Source organism: Polyodon spathula, chromosome 55 (assembly GCF_017654505.1).
Source record: "Polyodon spathula isolate WHYD16114869_AA chromosome 55, ASM1765450v1, whole genome shotgun sequence".
In the NCBI taxonomy this organism is placed as follows: Eukaryota; Metazoa; Chordata; class Actinopteri; order Acipenseriformes; family Polyodontidae; genus Polyodon; species Polyodon spathula.
Window position 1 is genome coordinate 550,021 of NC_054588.1, and position 10,087 is coordinate 560,107.

Here is a 10,087-nt window from a genome sequence, read left to right on the forward strand (position 1 = left end):
AGTGGTGGAGAGAGAAGGGGTGGCGAAGGAGAAGAGAGGTGAGGAGAGAGAGATGAGAGAGAGAAGAGGAGAGAGGAGAGAGAGAAGGGTGGTGAAGGAGAGGAGAGGTGAGAAGTCTCTTCTCGAGGACTCTTCTCTTTCCGATCCACTACTATCTCTCTTCCCCTAGGGATTCTCTTTCCCCACCGAGCTCCGGATGAGGATGGAGATGGTGAAGACGTGGCGAAGGAGAGGAGAGGTGAGAGAGAGGTGAGGAGAGAGAGGGGTGGCGAAGGTGAGGAGAGGTGAGAAGAGAGAGGTGAGAGAGAAGGGGTGGTGAAGGTGAGGAGAGGTGAGGAGAGAGAAGGGGTGGCGAAGGAGAGGAGAGGTGAGGAGAGAGAGAAGAGACAGAGACGAGAGGTGAGGAGAGGTGAGAGAGAGAGAAGGGTGGCGAAAGAGAGGTGAGGGGAGAGTGAAGGGATGGCGAAGGAGAGGAGAGATGAGGAGAGAGGGAGAAGTGGTGGGCAAGCAGAGGAGAGGTGAGGGGAGAAGGAGAAAGGGTTGGTGAAGGAGAGGAGACGGCAAAATGTATAAAATACCTTGAAAACATATTAATGCAAAAATAGAGTTTTTAAACCTGCTAATATAGCGTTATTAATAATCCAATAATAACTGATCTTGGATTTAAAAAAATAAAAAAAAAATAAATAAATATATTAATATTTATATATATATATTCAGCTATAATATATATAACAATTATAAATCAGGGTAGTGGTCTCAAAGACGGTCTGGCTTTTGGCGAAGGAGAGGAGAGCGGTGAGGAGAGAGAGGAGAGAGAGGGGAGAGAGAAGGGGTGGCGAAGGAGAGGAGAGGTGAGGAGAGAGAGAAGGGGTGGCGAAGGAGAGGAGATGAGAGAGAGGTGAGGAGAGAGAAGGGGTGGTGAAGGAGAGGAGAGGTGAGGAGAGAGGTGAGGAGAGAGAGAAGGGGGTGGCGAAGGAGAGGAGAGGTGAGGAGAGAGAGAAGGGGTGGTGAAGGAGAGGAGAGGTGAGGAGAGAGAGAAGGGGTGGCGAAGGAGAGGAGAGATGAGAGAGAGGTGAGGAGAGAGAAGGGGTGGCGAAGGAGAGGAGAGGTGAGGAGAGAGAGAGGGGTGGCGAAGGAGAGGAGAGATGAGGAGAGAGAGAGGGGTGGTGAAGGAGAGGAGAGATGAGAGAGAGAGGGAGGTGAGAGAGGGGTGGGAGAGAGAAGGGGTGGCGAAGGAGAGGAGAGGTGAGGAGAGAGAAAGAGAGGTGAGGAGAGAGAAAAAGATACGGTTGGATGCGAAGAGGACCAGAGGCAGGCCCGAGCCTGGAAGGACTCGGACTGAACGGTGAGGAGAGAGATGGGAGAGGTGAGGCGAGAGAAGGAGGTGCTCAGGAGAGGGAGGAGATCGATAGAGAGCAGATAGAAGGGTGCGGTAGAGAGAAGGGAGGCGACAGGGGAGAGAACAGAGAGAGCAAGGAGAGGAGAGAAGTGCAGGGAGATAGGAAGGAGAGGAGACGGTTACTACGATTCAAGACAGAGAAGACTGAGGGTGAAGAGAAGGAGAGGAAGGAGATCGAGAGAGAGGGATGAGGACTCTTCGAAAGGGTGGCGAGATGGAGGGGAGAGGGTGGATGAAGAGAGCGCGAGGGAGGGGTAGTGAGTGAGAGAGGAGAGAGGGGGAAAGCGAGAAGGGGAGGGAGGAAAGAGAGGAGGAGGAGAGGGGTGGCGAAGGAGAGGAGAGGTGAGAAGAGAGAGGTGAGAGAGAGAGAGAAAGGAGACAGTGTCTAGAGAGGTGAGGTTGTTAGGAGAAGGGGAGGCTAAGAGAGGCCTCAGAGGGTTTGAGAGAAGAGTGATCAAAGGAGGAACTTGTTACGAGATAACACCGGTTTTAGGTCTCCAGGGGCGATCTCAGAGGGGAGGGCGGAATCTTAGATTGAAAGGCTAAGGGAGGAGGAGACCAAAGGAGGAAGAGGATAAGCCACGGCAGAGGCAGAGGAGAGGTGGGACGACCAGAAGGAGAAAGGGTGAGAAAGAGGAAGTGCCGTTTTACATGTGACGGATGAAGGCCGAGAGGAGGTAGGAGGGAAGAAAGCGGATAATTTAAGAGTTTTTATCTCAGTAAAAAGTAATATGCGAGGGGAGGCGTAGTACGCAATAAGGTTATTAGGGGGGGGATTATAACGAGGATTGGAGAAGTGAGGAAAAAAAAAAAAAAATAAATAAATTAGATTAACCCCCCTAAATTTTTATATTATATTTATATTAATATTTTCACGGCATATTATAAATATATATTATATTATAAATCAGGAGAAGGGGGTGTTTAAAGAGGAGAGAAGGGGTGGCGAAGGAGAGGAGAGATGAGAGAGAAGGGGTGGTAAAGGAGAGGAGAGGTGAGGAGAGAGAAGGGGTGGCGAAGGAGAGGAGATGAGAGAGAGGTGAGGAGAGAGAAGGGGTGGTGAAGGAGAGGAGAGGTGAGAGAGAGAGGAGAGAGAGAAGGGGTGGCGAAGGAGAGGAGAGGTGAGGAGAGAGAAGGGGTGGTGAAGGTGGGGGAGAGAGGAGAGGAGAGGAGAGGAGAGAGAGAAGGGAAGTGAGCGAAGGAGAGAGAGAGGTGAGGAGAGAGAAGGGGTGGTGAAGGAGAGGAGTTGAGGGAGAGAGGTGAGGAGAGAGAGAAGGGGTGGCGAAGGAGAGGAGAGGTGAGGAGAGAGAAAGAGGTGGCGAAGGAGGAGGAGAAGAGAGAGAAGGGGTGGTGAAGGAGAGAAGAGGTGAGGAGAGAGAAGGGGTGGCAAAGGAGAGGAGAGATGAGAGAGAGAGAGAGGAGAGAGAAAGAGGAAGGGGTGGTGAAGGAGAGAAGAGGTGGAGGAGAGAGAAGGGGTGGTGAAGTAGAGGAGAGGTGAGGAGAGAGAGAAGGGGTGGCGAAGGAGAGGAGAGGTGAGGAGAGAGAAGGGGTGGTGAAGGAGAGGAGAGGAGAAGAGAGAAGAAGGTAGAGGAGAGAGGAGAGGAGAAGGAGAGGAGAGAGAGAGAGAAGGGGAGGGAGAGAGGTGAGGAGAGAGAGAGAGAGGGGAGGTGAAAGAGAAGGGGTGGTGAAGGAGAGAAGAGGTGAGGAGAGAGAAGGGGTGGTGAAGGAGAGGAGAGATGAGGAGAGAGAGAAGGGGTGGTGAAGGAGAGGAGTTGAGGAGAGAGTTGAGGAGAGAGAGAAGGGGTGGTGAAGTAGAGGAGAGGTGAGGAGAGAGAAGGGGTGGCGAAGGAGAGGAGAGGTGAGAAGACAGGTAGGAGAGAAGGGGTGGCGAAGGAGAGGAGAGGTGAGAGAGAGAAGGGGTGGCAAAGGAGAGGTGAGGAGACAGAAACGTGGCGAAAGAGAGGTGAGGGGAGAGTGAAGGGGTGGCGAAGGAGAGGAGAGATGAGGAGAGAGGGAGAAGTGGTGGGCAAGCAGAGGAGAGGTGAGGGGAGAAGGAGAAAGGGTTGGTGAAGGAGAGGAGACAGCAATATGTATAAAATACCTTGAAAACATATTAATGCAAAAATAGAGTTTTTAAAACCTGCCAATATAGCGTTATTAATAATCCAATAATAACTGAATTGGATTTAAAAAAAAAAAAAGGTTTTATTTTATTTAGTCCACAAGCACAAGCTGTTAATTATAACGTCTCTGCTGTAACATTGATACACACACACACACACACACGCACACGCGCACGCGCACACACACACACACACACACACACACACACACATCACACACACACACACAATGACACACACACACACACACTGACACACACACACACACACACACACACACACACACACACACACACACTCACACACACACACACTCACACACACACACACACACACACACACACACACACACACACACACTCACACAACGACACACACACACACACACACTCACACACACACCACACACACACACACACTCACACACACACACACACACACACACACACACACACACATCACACACACACACACACACACACACACACACACACATTAGATTAATTCTTTCCCGATTTGTCGCCCCCCCCGCCGGTGTTTCGCTCTCTGGTTCAGCCCACATGAGACTCGTTCATCACCCGTCATCGTTTTGCTGAACTGAGGTCGACGACGGAGTCTAGAAACAGGAATTGAGTATCCGAGTGAGAGTTTCGGTTTGACACTGCGTGACGATAAAAAAAAGCTTTGATTAAATAAGGTAAGATAACGGCATTGTTGTTTTATTTATAACTCAGAGCTCATATTTAACAAACTTGCTTTCAGTGTAAAGTTGTGATATTAATAATGTTCCTATTCTTTGGGCAATTTCTTGTAACTTCCTTATCACGTAGCGTTTATTATTTTGTGAATTTCTTTATTTTCACTTTGACTAACCCTTTCTGTGGTACACTGTCGGTGGCCTCTGTGTAGCATAACTTCGTGAATCTGTCCAGTTGAGAAGACGAGAGGTGAGGAGAGAGAGAGAGATGAGGAGAGAGAGAGGTGAGGAGAGAGAGAGGAGGGAGAGAAGAGAGAGCGTGGAGGGAGCGAGAGAAGAGGAGCGAGAGAAGGGGTGGCGAAGGAGAGGAGAGGTGAGGAGAGAGAAGGGGTGGCGAAGGAGAGGAGAGGTGAGGAGAGAGAAGGGGTGGTGAAGGAGAGGAGAGATGAGAGAGAAGGGGTGGTAAAGGAGAGGAGAGGTGAGAGAGAGGCTCTTACGACACCACTTCCAGATCCTACTCTCTTTCTCCACTCCTCTCTCTTACCAACCAACACTTCCTCTCCTACTACTCACTCTCTCTCTTAAAAACCAGATTCTAGATTCGATAGAACTTGTCTCTCAGAACCTCTATCGAGACCCACAGCGTCCTCCTCAGGAGAGAGAAGCCTGGGTCTCTTAATAGGAACCGTTTCCTCTGATCTCTACTCTGCTCTAAACTCGCTCTCTCTTCCCACCGCTTCATTCTAATCCTCCATGAGGAGAGAGAACCAAACTTCCTTCCTATCCTCTCTCTTCTCCTAGCTCCTTTCATATCAACGGGTACTATCTCTCTACGTACTCTCATCTGGACGGAGAGCCCCTTCCTATACTTGAGAGAGACGGCAACTCTCTCTACGCTCCCCATGAGAGGAGATGAGAGAGAGAGAGAAGAGAGAAGGGGTGGTGAAGAGTGGAGAGATGAGGAGAGAGAGGAGAGAGAGAGAGAAGTAGGGTGAAACGAGCGGAGGAGAGGAGAAGGGGTGGAGAGAGAGAGGGGGTGGCGAAGGAGAGGAGAGATGAGGAGAGAAGGGGTGGCGAAGGAGAGGAGAGGTGAGGAGAGAGAGGGGGGGTGGAGAGAGAGGAGAGAGAGAGAGAGAGGTGAGGAGAGAGAAGGGGGTGGCGAAGGAGAGGAGAGATGAGAGAGAACCTGGCGAGCGAGCTGACAAAGAGGACTCGACAGGTGAGGAGAGAGAAGGGGTGGCGAAGGAGAGGAGAGGTGAGGAGAGAGAAGGGGTGGCGAAGGAGAGGAGAGAGGAGAGAGAGGGGAGGAGAGAGAGAAGGGGTGGCGAAGGAGAGGAGAGGTGAGGAGAGAGAGAAGGGGTGGTGAAGGAGAGGAGTTGAGGAGAGAGAGAAGGGTGGTGAAGGAGAGGAGTTGAGGAGAGAGAGGAGAGAGAGAGGTGAGAGAGAGAGGGAGTAGCGGGAAGAGAGAGAGGTGAGGAGAGAGAGAAGGGGTGGCGAAGGAGAGGAGAGGTGAGGAGAGAGAAGGGGTGGTGAAGGAGAGGAGAGGAGAGAAGAGAGAAGGGGTGGCGAAGGAGAGGTGAGGAGAGAGAGAAGGGTGGCAAAGGACAGGAGAGTTGAGGAGAGAGAAGGTGTGGTGAAGGAGAGGTGAGGAGAGAGAGGTGAGGGGAGAGTGAAGGGGTGGCGAACAAGAGGAGAGATGAGGAGAGAGGGAGAAGTGGTGGGCAAGCAGAGGAGAGGTGAGGGGAGAAGGAGAAGGTGTTGGTGAAGGAGAGGAGACAGACTTCGATGTGGAAGTGAGACAGGGAGAAGATGGATACATGCTTACTCATACTCATGCATGCATGCGTGCGAGCGTGTGTGTGAATGCGAGCGTGGGCAGGTCTATCAATATGCAGACCAAATTTGAGAAGAATCCCCACAAAGATAGTAACTCCTGAAGAAACGACGTTGTGGGGACACCCCACTTTGTAAGAACTAAATATGCCTTTAAAAAAAAGCGCCAAAATATGTAGTTTGTTGTTGACTTTCACCCTGTGTGAAGTTTTCTCTTACTGGAGTTAAAAATAGTAAATAAAAATGCAACATGTTGGCCAAAATGACACATTTCATTTGCAAAATGCACTAAGACTCTCAAAACATTAAAGACATGACACAAAATCAACTACCTCCATCAAAACATACAGCTTGTTATCTAATGAAAAGTTATTTCAATCAATCTTTACACAATGGTCCAATAAATACTAACTACAACTATCAATATACCCTAACGTGGTTAACCCTCTTTTATATGTATGTGCTGTTTGTTCATACTAAAATCAGAGTATGTACCATAAAAGTCAAGTAAACATATTATCACAGCATGGGCTGTATTCTTTTTTCTTAAAATGATTTGACAAACTATGACTCTGGAATATCACTCAATTCAGTCCGCTGATCAGGCCATTATTGAATCATCAGCATCACTGTGAGGCGAGAGTGTATTAAATGGAATGTCCAGACAGTAATTTATGTGTACAGAAATAAAATAATTTATTTTTATTATCCATACACAACAAAATAATTAAATAACAAAAGAAAACAAAATGGTGTGAGGGAAGGAGTGCAGGGGTGAAATCCAAAACCGACCGTGAGAACTCGTCTTTAATCGTCATCGTGGCGAACCATACATAAACAAAAAAAGATAAATGAAATGTTAGTGTTTTTTTAAAAAATCCCGCTGCATCAAACTAGTCTCTCCCTCCACCCGTTACTCCTCCTATTTTACTTTCGGACCAACCCCGAACACAGTAGTACGTTCCCTTTAGTATGTAATGTCCCGCCTCTGTAGTCAGTGGAAAACCAATCCCCAACCGACACGTGTCCTTATCCTTCACTTGACTCCAGTGGCTGGAATTTACATACTCGTACTTCCGCCCCTCACCAAGGTGCCGCCCCTCAAAAGATGACTTTCTTTTTGTTTCACTCTACCCTTACCCATTATGAAACCTAAATATTTAGTTTCTTCTTTTCCAATAGCGCACTTTGCCATGTTCGCTGTGAGCCCCGCCCTCCTCAGAGACTGTAAGACGGCTTCTAATCTAGTCAAATGTTCCCTCCAAGAAGAACTGTTCTCTCCAGGAAGAACTATAAATGACTACATCATCGCATATACGCAGCTGCCTACTCTCGATGAGGTTGTAAGAGTTCATCTACTCGAGGCATGGGGTATGCATCAAACTTAGAGATAGCATTCACCCCCCTAAAGTCTATACATAACCGTAGTGACACATCTGGTTTGTCTATTGGTACAATTGGGCTACACCCCTGCGTCGGACAAGGTTCAATTACCCAAAGTTTCAAAATACACTCACCCCCTTCGAACAGAAGTCTCCGCATCTATGGAGGAGATTCCTTAGCTGTTCCTCCCATCGGAGTTAATTGTTCCCCCATCGGAACTTCAATTGCTGACTCTGGCTCAATTGAGTGTCCAAAATCCTCTCCCTCCTGTACAGGAGATGTAAAATGGACTTCCCGTTCTTTCCACGGTTTCAGGAGATTAACATGATAAATTTGACTTTCTTTCCGACGCCCAGGCTGTCGGATCTCATAATTGACTTTACCAATTGCTCGAATAACCTGAAAGGGACCCTGCCATTTAGCAAACAACTTAGATTCCGATGAGGGCAACAATAACAACACTTTATCTCCAGGTCGAAAGTTCCTAATTCTTGCATCTTTATTGTAGCTTTGCTGCTGCTTCTGACGTGCCACTTTGAGATTGTCATGTGCCAATCGACCAACTAATTCTAAGCGATCGCGTAACTGCAACACGTATTTTACTACATTTTTAGACTCCTTTGACTGTTCTTCCCAGCCTTCTCTTATGAGATCCAAGATACCCCGCGGCTGCCGACCGTACAAGAGCTCAAACGGGGAAAACCCCGTTGAGGATTGTGGTACCTCGCGAACTGCAAAGAGCAAGCAGGGAAACAGTTTAGCCCAATTGCGTTTTTCTTGATCTACAAAGCGGCGCAACATATTTTTCAAAGTCTGATTAAATCGTTCAACAAGCCCATCCGTTTGAGGATGAAAAACTGAGGTTCTAATTGAACGAATTTTCAATAATTTATATAGTTGCTGAATACAGTCTGACATAAAATTAGTGCCCTGATCAGTGAGAATTTCTTTCGGGATTCCCACCCTAGAGAATATTTTTACCAATTCATTCGCTACAGCTACTGCATTCATAGAGCGTAAGGGAACAGCTTCTGGATATCTCGTTGCGTAGTCCACTACTACTAAAATATATCGATATCCTGACTCTGTTCCCTCCAGAGGGCCTACTAAATCTACACCAATCCTTTCAAACGGTACCCCAATAATTGGAAGTGGAACCAGAGGTGCGGGGCGAACTGACTTAGGGGCAGCTAATTGACATTCAGGACACTCCGATACATACTTCCGCACCAGACCATAAACCCCAGGCCAAAAAAACCGGGCCAGAATTCGTTCCTGAGTCTTTTCAGTTCCCAAATGACCTGAAAATGGAATGTCATGCGCCAATCTCATGACTTCTGACTGAAAAGGCCTAGGAACCGTTAACTGTTTTACGAGCTGTCCTGTCCCGGGAGCCCGGGTTATTCTATATAATAAGTGCCCATGTACAGAAAAATGTGAAAATACCACCGGTTGTCCTTCCTGCATATCCTTCCCCTCGATAAATCTAACCCGTTTCCAAGCATACCGTAACGTGGGATCATTTTGTTGTTCATATCCCAAGTCAATATCTCGGTCCCAATGGTTAGGTACACAGAGAGCACATCACAATCACACTGGATGTTTTCCCTCGCAATGCAGCGAGGAAAAAATCTCCTTGCATGGCGCATCCACGCTTGGCAGTCCTCTGCAGTGATTGCCAGACAACCGGCATTCATTGCATCTAAGGGGGACATCTGGTCATGTGGACGGTAACCATAAACTTTCCACCTCCACGCAGAGAAGACTGTGTGTGTGTGTGTGTGTGTATCTCAGTGTGTGTGTTAGTGTGTGTGTCTCTTTGTGTGTGTCTCATTGTGTGTGTGTGTCAGTGTGTATCTCAGTGTGTATCTCAGTGTGTCTCAGTGTGTATCTCAGTGTGTATCTCTGTGTATCTCAGTGTGTGTGTATCTCAGTGTGTGTCAGTGTATCAGTGTGTATCTCAGTGTATGTATCTCAGTGTGCGTGTCAGTGTGTGAATCTGTGTGCAGGGTGTGTATCTCAGTGTGTATCGCAGTGTGTATCAGTGTGTGTCAGTGTGTGTATCTCAGTGTGTGTGTCAGTGTGTGTGTTAGTGTCAGTGTGTCAGTGTCAGTGTGTGTGTGTATCCCAGTGTAACAGTCACACCTGTCCAGTGTTTTTGTGTGTGTGTGTCATTGTGTGTGTGTTTGTGTGTGTGTATCTCAGTGTGTGTGTTAGTGTGTGTGTATCTCAGTGTGTATCTCAGTGTGTCTCAGTGTATATCAGTGTGTCTCAGTGTATCTCAGTGTATCTCAGTGTGTGTCAGTGTGTGTGTGTGTCTGTTTGTTAGAGGTCACACACACTCACACAGTGTAACCACACACATGGAGTCACAAACACGTCACACACACATAGAGTCCCACACCCAGGTAACATACTAGAGTCACACAGTACCACAACCATAGCGCCACAACACAGTCACACACACATAGAGTACACACACAGTTAACATACATAGAGTCACACAGGCACACACACACATAGAGCCACACACAAGTAACACACACATAGAGTCACACCACGTACATACATAGAGTCTCTCAGTGTGTCAGTGTGTGTGTGTATCAGTATGTGTGTCTCAGCGTGTGTGTGTGTCAGTGTGTGTGTCCT

The 10,087-nt window shown here is 48.0% G+C and overlaps 1 protein-coding gene across 3 annotated transcripts in view; it reads left to right on the forward strand.

Annotated features, from left to right (window-relative positions):
- The window catches only part of slc7a7 (solute carrier family 7 member 7), a 40,373-nt gene that overhangs the window by 5,257 nt on the left and 25,029 nt on the right, over positions 1-10,087 (forward strand). The window contains exon 3 of one of the 3 annotated variants that reach the window (XM_041239490.1): positions 4,081-4,222. The exons of the other annotated variants lie outside the window; for them this stretch is intronic. The gene's annotated coding sequence lies outside the window, so the exon portion shown is untranslated. The remainder of the gene's footprint in view (positions 1-4,080; positions 4,223-10,087) is intronic. 3 annotated transcript variants of the gene reach the window in all.